Here is a 13344-nt window from a genome sequence, read left to right on the forward strand (position 1 = left end):
TAGGTTGGTAGAGTCCCTGTTGAGTTTCCTGAGCCACACAGCAAATTCCCGTTGGCTATCTATTTTACATGTGGTAATATGTTTCCATGTTACTCTTTCCATACATTTCACCCTCTGTTCCCCTCTCCCCATGTCCATAAGTCTATTTTCTATGTCTGTTTCTCCATTGTTTCCCTGTAAACAAATTCTTCAGTACCATTTTTCTAGATTCCATATATATGTGTTAGAATATGGTATTTATCTTTCTCTTTCTGACTCACTTCACTCTGTATAATACGTTCTAGATTCATCCACCTGATTAGAACTGACTCAAATGCATTCCTTTTTATGGCAGAGTAATATTCCACTGTGTATATGTCCCACAACTTCTTTATCCATTCATCTGTCAATGGACATCTAGGTTGCTTCCATGTTCTAGCTATTGTAATACTGCTGCAATGAATAATGGGATACATATGTCTTTTCAATTTTGGTTTCCTCAGGGAATATGCCTAGGAGTGGGATTGCTGGTTCATATAGTGGTTTTGTTCCTAGTTTTTTAAGGAATCTCCATACCACCTTCCATAGTGGCTATATCTATTTACATTTCCACCAACAAACAGTGTGAGAGTGTTCCCTTTTCTCCACACCCTCTCCAGCATCTACTGTTTGTAGACTTTTTGATGATGGCCATTCTGACCAGCGTGAGGTGATATCTCATTGTTGTTTTGATTCGCATTTCTCTAATAATAGGTGGTGTTGAGCATCTTTTCATGAGTTTGTTAGTCATCTGTATGTCTTCTTTGGAGAAGTGTCTGTTTAGGTCTTTTTCCCACTTTCTGATTGGGTTGTTTGTTTTTCTGGTATTGAGTTGTATGAGCTGCTTGTATATTTTGGAAATTAATCCTTTATCAGTTGTTTCACTTGCTATTATTTTTTCCCATTCTGAGTCGTTTCACCTTGCTTAGAGTTTCCTTTGCTGTGTAAAATCTTTTAAGTTTAATCAGGTCCCACTTGTTTACTTTTGTTTTTATTTCCATTACTCTAGGAAGTGGGTCATAGAGGATCTTGCTTCGATTTATGTCATCGAGTGTTCTGCCTGTGTTTTCCTCTAAGAGTATTATAGTTTCCGGTCTTACATTTAGGTCTTTAATCCATTTTGAGTTTATCTTTGTGTATGGTGTTAGAAGGTGTTCTAATTTCATTCTTTTACATATAGCTGTCCTGTTTTCCCAGCACCATTTATTGAAGAGGCTATCTTTTCCACATTGTATATTCTTGCCTCCTTCATCAAAAATAAGGTACCTATTTGTGTATGGGTTTATTCATGGGCTTTCTATCTTGTTCTATTGGTCTATATTTCTGTTTTTGTGCCAGTACCATACTGTCTTAATGATTGTAGCTTTGTAGTGTAATTTGAAGTCAGGAAGGTTGATTCCTCCAGCTCCATACTTCTTTCTCAAGACTGCTTTGGCTTTGGGGTCTTTTGTGTTTCCATATGAATTGTGAATTTTTTTGTTCCACATCTGTGAAAAATGCCATTGGTAATTTGATAGGGATCACATTGAATCTGTAGATTGCATTTGGTAGTATATAGTGATTATCACAATATTGATTCTTCCTACCTAGGAACATGGAATATCTCTCCCTCTGTTGATGTCATCTTTGATTTCATTAGTGTCTTATCATTTTCTGTGTACAGTTCTTTTTTCTCCTTCAGTTCAGTTAGGTAAGTTTATTCCCAGATATTTAATTCTTTTTGTTGGAATAGTGAATGGGATTGATTCCTTTATTTCTCTTTCTGATTTTCCATTGTTAGTATATAGAAATGCAAGTGATTTCTGTGTATTGATTTTGTATCCTGCAAATTTGCTAAATTCACTGATTAGCTCTAGTAATTTTCTGGTACTATCTTTAGGATTTTCTACTTGCAGTATCATGTCATCTGCAAACAATGAGAACTTCTTTTCCAATCTGGATTCCTTTTATTTTTCTTCTCTGATTGCTATAACTAGAACTTCCAGAACTATGTTGAATAACATGGTGAAAGTGGACACCCTTCTCTTGTTCTTGATCTTAGGGGGAATGGTTTCAATTTTTCACCATTGAGAATAATGTTTGCTGTAGTCTTATCATATATGGCCTTTACTATGTTGATGTATGTTCTTTCTATGCCCATTTTTTGAACAGTTTTAATCATAAATCAGTGCTGAATTTTGTCAAAGGATTTTTCTGCATCTATTGAGATAATGATATGGTTTTTATCTTTTAGTTTGTTAATATGGTGTATCATATTGATTGACTTGCATATATTGAAGAATCCTTCAGTTCAGTTCCGTCGCTCAGTCATGTCCAACTCTTTGCAACCCCATGAATTGCAGCAAGCCAGTCCTCCCTGTCTATCACCAACTCCCAGAGTTCACTCAAACTCATGTCCATTGAGTTGGTGATGCCATCCAGCCATCTCATCCTCTGTCGTCCCCTTCTCTTCCTGCCCCCAATCCCTCCCAGCATCAGGGTCTTTTCCAATGAGTCAACTCTTCGCATGAGGTGGCCAAAGTACTGGAGTTTCAGCTTTAGCATCATTCCTTCCAAAACACCCAGGACTGATCTCCTTTAGAATGGACTGGTTGGATCTCCTTGCAGTCCAAGGGACTCTTGCATCCCTGGAATAAAACCAACTTGATCACAGTGTATGAGCTTTTTGATGTGTTGCTAAATTCTATTTGCTAAAATTTTGTTGAGGATTTTTGCATCTATATTCATCAATGATATCAGCCTGTAGTTTTCTTTTTTTGTGTTGTCTTTGTTTGGTTTTGGTATCAGGGTGATGGTGGCCTTACAGAATGAATTTGGAAGTGTTCCTTCCTCTGCAGTTTTTTGAAAGAGTTTTAAAAGGATAGGTATTAGCTCTTCTCTAAATATTTGATAAAATTCTCCTGTGAAGCCATCTGGTCCTGGGCTTTTGTTTTTTGAAAGATTTTGGATCACAGCTTCAATTTCAGTGCTTGTAATTGGGTTGTTCATAATTTCTACTTCTTCCTGGTTATCCATTTTATTGTCATATAGTTGTTCATAATAGTCTCTTATAATCCTTTGTATTTCTGCATTGTCTGTTGTAACCTCTACTTTTTCATTTCTAATTTTGTTGATTTGATTCTTCTCTCTTTTTTCTTGATCAATCTGGCTAAAGGATTGTTAATTTTGTTTATCTTCTCAAAAAACCAGCTTTTAGTTTTATTAATCTTTACTATTGTGTCTTTCATTTCTTTTTCATTTATTTCTGCTTGGATCTTTATGATCTCTTTCCTTTTACTAATTCTGGGGTTTTTTTGTTCTTTTTCCAGCTGTTTTAGGTGTAAAGTTAGGGTGTCTATTTGATGTTTTTCTTGGTTCTTGAGGTAGGATTGTGTTGCTATAAACTTCCCTCTTAGGACTGCTTTTGTTGCATACTATAGGTTTTGAGTTGTCATATTTTCATTGTCATTTCTTTCTAGAATTTTTTTGATTTCCCTTTTGATTTCTTCAGTAACCTGTTGGTTATTTAGAAACGTGTTGTTTAATCTCCATGTGTTTGTGTTTCTTGCAGTTTTTTGTTTGTAATTGATATGTAGTCTCATAACATTGTGGTCAAAGAAGATGCTTGATACAATTTCAATTTTCTTAAATTTATTGAGGTTCAATTTGTGCCCCAAGATGTGGTCTAGCCTGGAGAATGTTCCATGTGCACTTGAGAAGAAGGTGTATTCTTCTGCATTTGGATGGAATGTCCTAAAGATATCAATGAGATCCATCTCATCTAATGTATCACTTAAGACATGTGTTCCCTTATTAATTTTCTGTTTTGATGATCCATCCATTGGTGTGACTAGGGTGTTAAAGTCTCCTACTCTTATTGTGTTACTGACCATTTCTCCTTTTATGTCTGCTAGTGTTTGTCTTATGGGTATTAAGGTACTCCTATGTTGGGTGTAAAAGATATTTACAATTATGGCTTCCTCTTAGATTGATCCCTTGATCATTAGGTAGTGTCCTTATCTCTTGTAATCTTCTTTATTTTAAGGTCTATTTTGTTTGCTATGAGGATTGCTCCTCCAGGTTTCTTTTGCTTCCCATTTTCACGGAATATATTTTTCCATCCTCTCACTTTCAGTCTATATGTGTCTTTAGGTCTGAAGTGGATTTCTTGTAGACAGCATATATATGGGTCTTGTTTTTGTATCCATTCAGCCAGTCTATGTCTTTTGGTTGGAGCATTTAATCCATTTACATTTAAAGTAATTATTGACATATATGTTCCTATTGCCATTTTCTTAATTGTTTGGGGTTGATTTTGTAGATATTTTTTCTTCTCTTGTATTTCTTTACTATATAAGTCCCTTTAACATTTGTTGTAAAGCTGGTTTGGTGGCACTGAATTCTTTTAACTTCTGCTTGTCGGAAAAGCTTATTTATCCACCAATTTTGAATGAGACCCTTGCTGGGTACAGTAATCTTGATTGTAGAGTTTCCCTTTCAGTACTTTAAATATATTCTTCCATTTCCTTCTGGCCTGCAGAGTTTCTGCTGAAAGATCAACTGTTAAGTACATGGGGTTTCCCTTGTGTGTTACTCGTTGCTTCTCCCTTGCTGCTTTTAATGTTCTTTCTTTGTGTTTAGTCTTTGTTAGTTTGATCAGTATGTGTCTTGGCGTGTTTCTCCTTGGGTTTATCCTGTATGGGACTCTTTGTGCCACTTGGATTTGATTTACTTTTCCTTTCCTTGATTGACTTGTTTCCTTTTCCATGTTGTGGAAATTTTCAGCTATAATCTCTTCAAAAATTTTCTCATACCCTTTCTTTTTCTCTTCTTATTCAGAGACCCCTATAACTCAAATGTTGGTGCATTTGATATGGTCCTAGGGGTCTCTATCCCCTGGAGAAGGAAGTGGCAACCCCGAAAATCCCATGGATAGAGAAGCCTGGGAGACTGCAGTCCATGGGGTTGCAAAGAGTCAGACATGACTGAGTGACTTCACTTCACTTCACTTCACTTTAGGGGTATCTGAGACCATCCTCAATTCTTTTCATTCTTTTTACTTTATTCTTCTCTGCAGAAGTTATTTCCACCATTTTATCTTCCAGCTCACTGATTCATTGTTCTGCTTCAGATATTTTGCTATTGATTTAAGAGTATTTTTAATTTTAGAGTATTTTAATTTCAGTAATTGTGTTGTTTGTCTCTGTATGTTTACTCTTTAATTCTTCTAGGTCTTTGTTAATTGATTCTTGCATTTTCTCCATTTTGTTTTCAAGGTTTTTGATCATCTTTACTAGGATTATTTGGAATTCTTTTTCAGGTAGTTTGCCTATTTCCTCTTCATTTATTTGGACTTCTGTGTTTCTAGTTAGTTCCTTCATTTGCACAGTATTTCTCTCCCTTTTTTTTTTTTTAACTTACTGTGTTTGAGGTCTCCTTTTCCCAGGCTTCAAGGAAAGCTGAATTCTTTTATTGAAGAAGGTTGAATTCTTTTTTCCTTTTGATTTCTGCCTTCCTAAGGTTGGTCCAGTGGTTTGTGTAAGCTTCATATACGGTGAGATTTGTGCTAAGTTTTTGTTTGTCTGTTTGTTTGTTTTCCCTCTGATGGGCAAGGCTGAGTGAGGTGATAATCCTATCTGCTGATGATTGGGTTTGTATTTTTGTTTTGTTTGTTGTTTAGATGAGGCATCCTGAACAGGGTTCTACTGGTGGTTGGGTGATGCCCAGTCTGTATTCATATGGTTTCCTTTGTGTGAGTTCTCACTGTCTGATACTCCCAACAAAGGTCCGTCTAGTCAAGGCTATGGTTTTTCCAGTGGGCGTGTATGGATGTGAGAGTTGGACTGTGAAGAAAGCTGAGTGCCGGAGAATTGATGCTTTTGAACTGTGGTGTTGGAGAAGACTCCTGAGAGTCCCTTGGACTGCAAGGAGATCCAACCAGTCCATCCTAAAGGAAACCAGTCCTAGGTGTTGATTGGAAGGACTGATGCTGAGGCTGAAACTCCAATACTTTGGCCACCTGATGTGAAGAACTGACTCTTTGGAAAAAATCCCGATGCTGGGAGGGATTAGGGGCAGGAGGAGAAGGAGATGACAGAGGATGAGATGGATCAGTGGCATCACCGACTCTATGCACATCAGTTTGGGTGAACTCCGGGAGTTGGTGATGGACAAGGAGGCCTGGCGTGCTGCAATTCATGGGGTTACAAAGAGTCAGACACAACTGAGCGACTGAACTGAACCGAACTGAGGGTTAGTTCTCTGGTAGTCTAGGGTCTTAGAGTCAGTGCTCCTACTCCAAAGGCTCAGGGCTTGATCTCTGGTCAGAACAAAGATTCACAAGTGGTTTGTTATGGCATTAAGTAAGATTAAAACAAATATCTAAAAGTGAGAAACTAAAGATGAATCCCAGACAAATGGCAGTTACAAAATCAGGCAAATAATATACGAAATACAGTAGATTTACCTGGTGAACAAAGGAAATCAAAAATTATATTTGCCAGTTAAGAACAAAACTAACTAAAGCACAAACTGGAAAACAAAACTAAAGTAAGGTGCCAAGCGTGGAATAAAACAATGAAAACAAAACTAACAAATATGTTGAGAGGGAGGGAAAAAAAGAAAAGAAAGAAAGAATAGATATGCAAAGTTAACTAGTGGTAGATGAAGAAGACTTATATACATTAAAGATTAACTGCAAGGGGAAAAATACAGTAGGAAAGGCAAACAAAGGAATAAATGTATAAATAATATAATAGGTTTTAAAAAGTTAAAAATTAAAATCATAGAAAAGAGAAAAAAAAAAGGAAGAAGAGAGAAAAGGGGGGAAAAAAAGGAAAACTCCACAGACCTGCAAAGGTCTAACATAGAGACAGGGGTTTATAACAACAATAGAAAGTGTGACTGAATATGCATATATACATATACACCATATACACCCATAAGCAAAATCAAAACAGTGCAACAAAAATAAAGTATAATAGATAGGCTTGGTGAACAAAGGGAACCAAAAATTATATCTACTAGAACAAAACTAATTAAAGCACAAACTGGAAAACAAGACTAAAGCAAGGTGCCAATCGGGAATAACGCAATGAAAATAAAACACACAAATATGTTAAGAGGAAAGGAAAGAAAGAAAAGAAAGAAAGAAGAAATATGCAAAGTTAAATAGAGGTACATAAAAGTTACTATACATTAAAGGTTAACTGCAAGGAGAAAAGAACAGTAGGAAAAGCAAACAAAGGAATAAATGTAGAAAAAAAATAACAGTTAAAATTGAAAATTAAATTAACACAGGGAAAAAAAGATGAAAACTCCACAGAACTGCAAAACCCCATGAGAGAGGCAGAGGATTATGACAACAATTAAAAAATGTGACTGAGAGGAAAAAAAAAAGCTCAAGAGCTTACTTGGATTTCTTAGTGCCAGTTAAACCAAAAACTACAACAGAGAGGGGGAAAGAAGGAAAAAAAAAGGAAAAAAAATCCCTAAGTATCTATCAGTTCAGTTTAGTCGCTCAGTCGTGTCCGACTCTTTGTGACCCCATGAATTGCAGCATGCCAGGCCTCCCTGTCCATCATCAACTCCCAGAGTTCACTCAGACTCCCGTCCATCAAGTCAGTGATGCCATCCAGCCATCTCATCCTCTGTCGTCCCCTTCTCCTCCTACCTCCAATCCCTCCCAGCATCAGGGTCTTTTCCAATGAGTCAATTCTTCACATGAGGTGGCCGAAGTACTGGAGTTTTAGCTTTAGCATCATTCCTTCCAAAGAAATCCCAGGGCTGATCTCCTTCAGAATGGACTGGTTGGATCTCCTTGCAGTCCAAGGGACTCTCAAGAGTCTTCTCCAACACCACAGTTCAAAAGCATCAGTTCTTCGGCGCTCAGCCTTCTTCACAGTCCAACTCTCACATCCATACATGACTACTGGAAAAACCATAGCCTTGACTAGACGGACCTTAGTTGGCAAAGTAATGTCTCTGCTTTTTAATATGCTATCTAGGTTGGTCATAACTTTTCTTCCAAGGAGTAAGCGTCTTTTAATTTCATGGCTGCAGTCACCATCTGCAGTGATTTTGGAGCCCAAAAATATAATTTCTGACACTGTTTCCACTGTTTCCCCATCTATTTCCCATGAAGTGATGGGACCAGATGCCATGATCTTTGTTTTCTGAATGTTGAGCTTTAAGCCAACTTTTTCACTCTCTTCTTTCACTTTCATCAAGAGGCTTTTCAGTTCCTCTTCACTTTCTGCCGTAAGGGTGGTGTCACCTGCATACCTGAGGTTATTGATATTTCTCCCGGCAATCTTGATTCCAGCTTGTGCTTCTTCCAGTCCAGTGTTTCTCATGATGTACTCTGCATATAAGTTAAATAAGCAGGGTGAAAATATACAGCCTTGACGTACTCCTTTTCCTATTTGGAACCAGTCTGTTGTTCCATGTCCAGTTCTAACTGTTGCTTCCTGACCTGCATACAGATTTCTCAAGAGGCAGGTCAGGTGATCTGGTATTCCCATCTCTTTCAGAATCTTCCACAGTTTATTGTGATCCACACAGTCAAAGGCTTTGGCATAGTCCATAAAGCAGAAATAGATGTTTTTCTGGAACTCTCTTGCTTTTTCCATGATCCAGCGGATGTTGGCAATTTGATCTCTGGTTCCTCTGCCTTTTCTAAAACCAGCTTGACCATCAGTAAGTTCATGGTTCACATACTGCTGAAGCCAGGCTTGGAGAATTTTGAGCATTACTTTACTAGCGTGTGAGATGAGTGCAACTGTGTGGTAGTTTGAGCATTCTTTGGCATTGCCTTTCTTTGGGATTGGAATGAAAACTGACCTTTTCCAGTCCTGTGGCCACTGCTGAGTTTTCCAAATTTGCTGGCATTTTGAGTGAAACACTTTCACAGCATCATCTTTCAGGATTTGAAACAGCTCAACTGGAATTCCATCATCTCCACTAGCTTTGTTCATAGTGATGCTTTCTAAGGCCCACTTGACTTCACATTCCAGGATGTCTGGCTCTAGATGAGTGATCACACCATCGTGATTATCCGGGTCGTGAAGATCTTTTTTGCACAGTTCTTCTGTGTATTCTTGCCACCTCTTCTTAATATCTTCTGCTTCTGTTAGGTCCAGACCATTTCTGTCCTTTATCGAGCCCATCTTTGCATGAAATGTTCCCTTGGTATCTCTAATTTTCTTGAAGAGATCTCTAGTCTTTCCCATTCTGTTGTTTTTCTCTATTTCTTTGCATTGATCACTGAAGAAGGCATTCTCATCTCTTCTTGCTATTCTTTGGAACTCTGCATTCAGATGCTTATATCTTTCCTTTTCTCCTTTGCTTTTCGCTTTTCTTCTTTTCACAGCTATTTGTAAGGCTTCCCCAGACTGCCATTTTGCTTTTTTGCATTTCTTTTCCGTGGGGATGGTCTTGATCCCTGTCTCCTGTACAATGTCACGAACCTCATTCCATAGTTCATCAGGCACTCTATCTATCAGATTTATAGAATGAGTCAAAAAATAAGAATCATAAATGTTTTTCTTGAGTCACTGCTGTCAGAGTCCTTTCCCTCACTGGGAGTCACAGTCCACCTCACCCCCCAAGAACGCCCTCCAACACTGTGGAGATCTCTGGACCTGCTGTGGGGGCAGCTCAGATTTTAACCTGGTCCTCAGTTCAGTTCAGTTCAGTTCAGTCGCTCAGTCGGGTCCAACTCTTTGCGACCCCATGAATTGCAGCATGCCAGGCCTCCCTGTCCATCACCAACTCCCAGAGTTTACTCAAACTGATGTGCATGGAGTCGGTGATGCCATCCAGCCATCTCATCCTCTGTCGTCCCCTTCTCCTCCTGTCCCCAATCCCTCCCAGCATCAGGGTCTTTTCCAATGAGTCAACTGTTCGCATGAGATGGCCAAAGTATTGGAGTTTCAGCTTCAGTATCAGTCCTTCCAATGAACACCTGGGACTGGTCTCCTTTAGGATGGACTGTTTTGATCTCCTTGCAGTCCGAGGGACTCTCAAGAGTCTTCTCCAACACCACAGTTCAAAGCAACAATTCTTCGACACTCAGCCTTCTTCACAGTCCAACTCTCACATCCATACATGACCACTGAAAAAACCATAGCCTTGACTAGAAGGACCTTTGTTGACAAAGTAATGTCTCTGCTTTTCAATATGCTATCTAGGTTGGTCATAACTTTCCTTCCAAGGAGTAAGCATCTTTTAATTTCATGGCTGCAGTCACCATCTGCAGTGATTTTGGAGCCCCCAAAATAAAGTCTGACACTGTTTCCAATGTTTCCCCATCTATTTCCCATGAAGTGATGGGACCAGATGCCATGATCTTCGTTTTCTGAATGTTGAGCTTTAAACCAACTTTTTCACTCTCCTCTTTCACTTTCATCAAGAGACTCTTTAGTTCTTCGCTTTCTGTCATAAGGGTGGTCTCATCTGCATATTTGAGGTTATTGATATTTCTCCCGGCAATCTTGATTCCACTTTTTGCTTCTTCCAGCCCAGCGTTTCTCATTATGTACTCTGCATTTAAGGTAAATAAGCAGGGTGACAATATACAGCCTTGACGTACTCCTTTTCCTATTTGGAACCAGTCTGTTGGTCCATGTCCAGTTCTAACTTTTGCTTCCTGACCTGCATATAGGTTTCTCAAGAGGCAGGTCAGGTGGTTTGGTATTCCCATCTCTTTCAGAATTTTCCACAGTTTATTGTGATCTACACAGTCAAAGGTTTTGGCATAGTCAATAAAGCAGAAATAGATGTTTTTCTGGAACTCTCTTGCTTTTTCCATGATCCAGCGGCTGTTGGCAATTTGATCTCTGGTTCCTCTCCCTTTTCTAAAACCAGCTTGAACATCTGCAAGTTCACGGTTCACGTATTGCTGAAGCCTGGCTTGGAGAATTTTGAGCATTACTTTACTAGCATGTAAGATGAGTGCAATTGTGTGGTAGTTTGAGCATTCTTTGGCATTACCTTTCTTTGGGATTTGAATGAAAACTGACCTTTCCCAGTCCTGGGCCATTGCTCAGTTTTCCAATTTTGCTGGTTCTACTCCTCTATGTTTTTGCCTTCAATGTCCACAGCCATCAGAACTAGTGTGTGTTCTTTTGTGGGAGCTCTCAATGATCTTTTATATATTCCACAGACTCAGAGTCTGCCTAGTTGATCATGTGTATTTAATGTGCAGTTTGTACAGCTGGTGGGAAGGTTTTGGGTCTTCTTCTTTAGCCACACTGCCCTTGGGTTTCAATTGTGGTTTTATTTCCACCTCTACATGTGGGTCATCCACTGGAGATTTGCACCTGAGGCCACCCTGTACGGCTTGGGTTTGCCCCTGGAGGGGCAGTTGTGGCAGTGATGCAATTGCTTGGGTCACAGGGCTTCTGGCAGTACCAGACACTCAGAGGGGTTGGCAGCTAAGGCAGCAGGAAATATAGTGCTCTGTAAGGATATGGCAACCAGTATTGGCCAATATACTCCAGTATTCCTGCCTGGGGAAACCCCTTTTTGACACAGAAGCCTGGCAGGTCACAGTCTTCAGGGTTGCAAAGAGTCAGACACAAATGAAGCGACCCTGTGTGCCTAGACAAAAGACTTTTTTTTGCCTGTGGCAGCTCTGCCCCAGTGAGAGTTGAGTGTGGAGGTGGCGCAGCTGCTTGGCTTGTGGGGACCCTGGCGGCACCAAGTGTGCAGGGACACGGACTGCGTCTGCTGCAGGAGTTATGGCCCTATCAGAGCCTTTTTTCGAGCCTCTTTTAGCTGGCGACCAGAAGGCCTCTTTGCCAGTCTTTCTCCGTAGCTCCGCCTGTTCAGGCATTTAGAGGGTTCCCTTGCCTGGGGTCCTTCTCTGTCATTCGGGGCATCAGGCACATAGAGGGGGTCCCCCTGGCTGGGGTCCCACTCTGTAGACAGGTATGTCAGGCTCTTAAAGGGACACCCTAGGTGGGGTTCTACTCTGTAGTTCAGTGTATCAGGTGTTTGACAGGCCAGCCTCTCTACTGTTCAGCTACTGATGCTGGCATGCGGGGAGAGAGAGGCTGTGGTGATGGTGCCACCCCCTACAGTGACTCAGCAGTACTGCCTTGCTTCCATGGCTGCCTGGCTTTCCTCCACTGGCATTTCCCACCAGGATCTCCTCCCTCACATCCCCTCAACCTGTCTCTCCACGGTCAACAGCAGCCCTCACCCTGGGATTGCTCCACAATCCCTAAACTCCAGCTCCTAGCTGCTGCGCCTTCCAGGGGACCAGAGTTCCTGTCTGGGGTATCTATGGCTGCAGCAAGGACTGTCTGATTCTCAATTTAGGCTGCCACAGATCAGCTGCGGCACTCTCAGCCTTAAATGTTTCTTCTCTGACTCAGACAATTGCCCCGATGTGGGGATTGGACCCCTGCTTCAGTCTCCCCACCCACTGAGGGCAGGTCAAGTCCTACTAACACTCCTGTTTTTCCCCCTAGTTCCTTCATCCTACTGAGTTTTGCGTGGTTCTTTTCCACTGGTCAGGTACTCCTGTCCTCTCTCAGCTGGTGTTCGGCATCCACTTCTATGTCTGAAGGTGTATTCCTGATGTATCTGTGGAGAGAGATGTACTCCACGTCCGCCTACTCTTCTGCCATCTTGTTCTCTCTGAAAACTTGATCTTCTTCTAGGAAAGAGTTTACAGTTCAAGATGAGAGTGTTGAATGATGGTGGAGGCAGTCCTGGAAGTCAGGCGAGCTCCCAGCTGCTCCAGTCTTCCTGCCAGCCTCGATTTTTACACATTTTTTAAGTGAAAAAAAAAAAACAACCACACACACACACACACACACAAAAACCTATCACTTAAACAACTTCACTAAGGTATAACAAATATACAATAAAATACATACATTTAAAATGTACAGTTTGATATGTTTTGACATGTGTATATGCCCATGAAGCCATCACAGTCAAGACAGTGAATCTATCATCCCCAAAAGCTTCCTCGTGTCCCTTTATAACCTCCCCTCCTGCCCTTCCCTTTTTAAAAAGTTTTAAAATAACATTTATTTCTTAAAAGTAACATGTGGATAATAGGAAATCAAAAAACACAAGAAGCAAAAAACAAAGTCATTCATAATCACAAGCAGTTTACCATTTGACGTGTCCTTCCAGGTCTCATTGTGTATTTTCACTACTAAGCATCCATTTTTACGTAATTAAGATCCTATAGTCATGTATCATGCTGTTTCACACGTCATGAATATTTATCATTTCAAAGTCCCAAAGCTATGAGTATTTTGATAACCAAGATTACACTACACAAAGTCAACCTGGAAGGAAAAAATCGTAATCCTTCATTTCCTGGCT

This window comes from Ovis canadensis, chromosome 14 (assembly GCF_042477335.2).
Source record: "Ovis canadensis isolate MfBH-ARS-UI-01 breed Bighorn chromosome 14, ARS-UI_OviCan_v2, whole genome shotgun sequence".
Taxonomy (NCBI): Eukaryota; Metazoa; Chordata; class Mammalia; order Artiodactyla; family Bovidae; genus Ovis; species Ovis canadensis.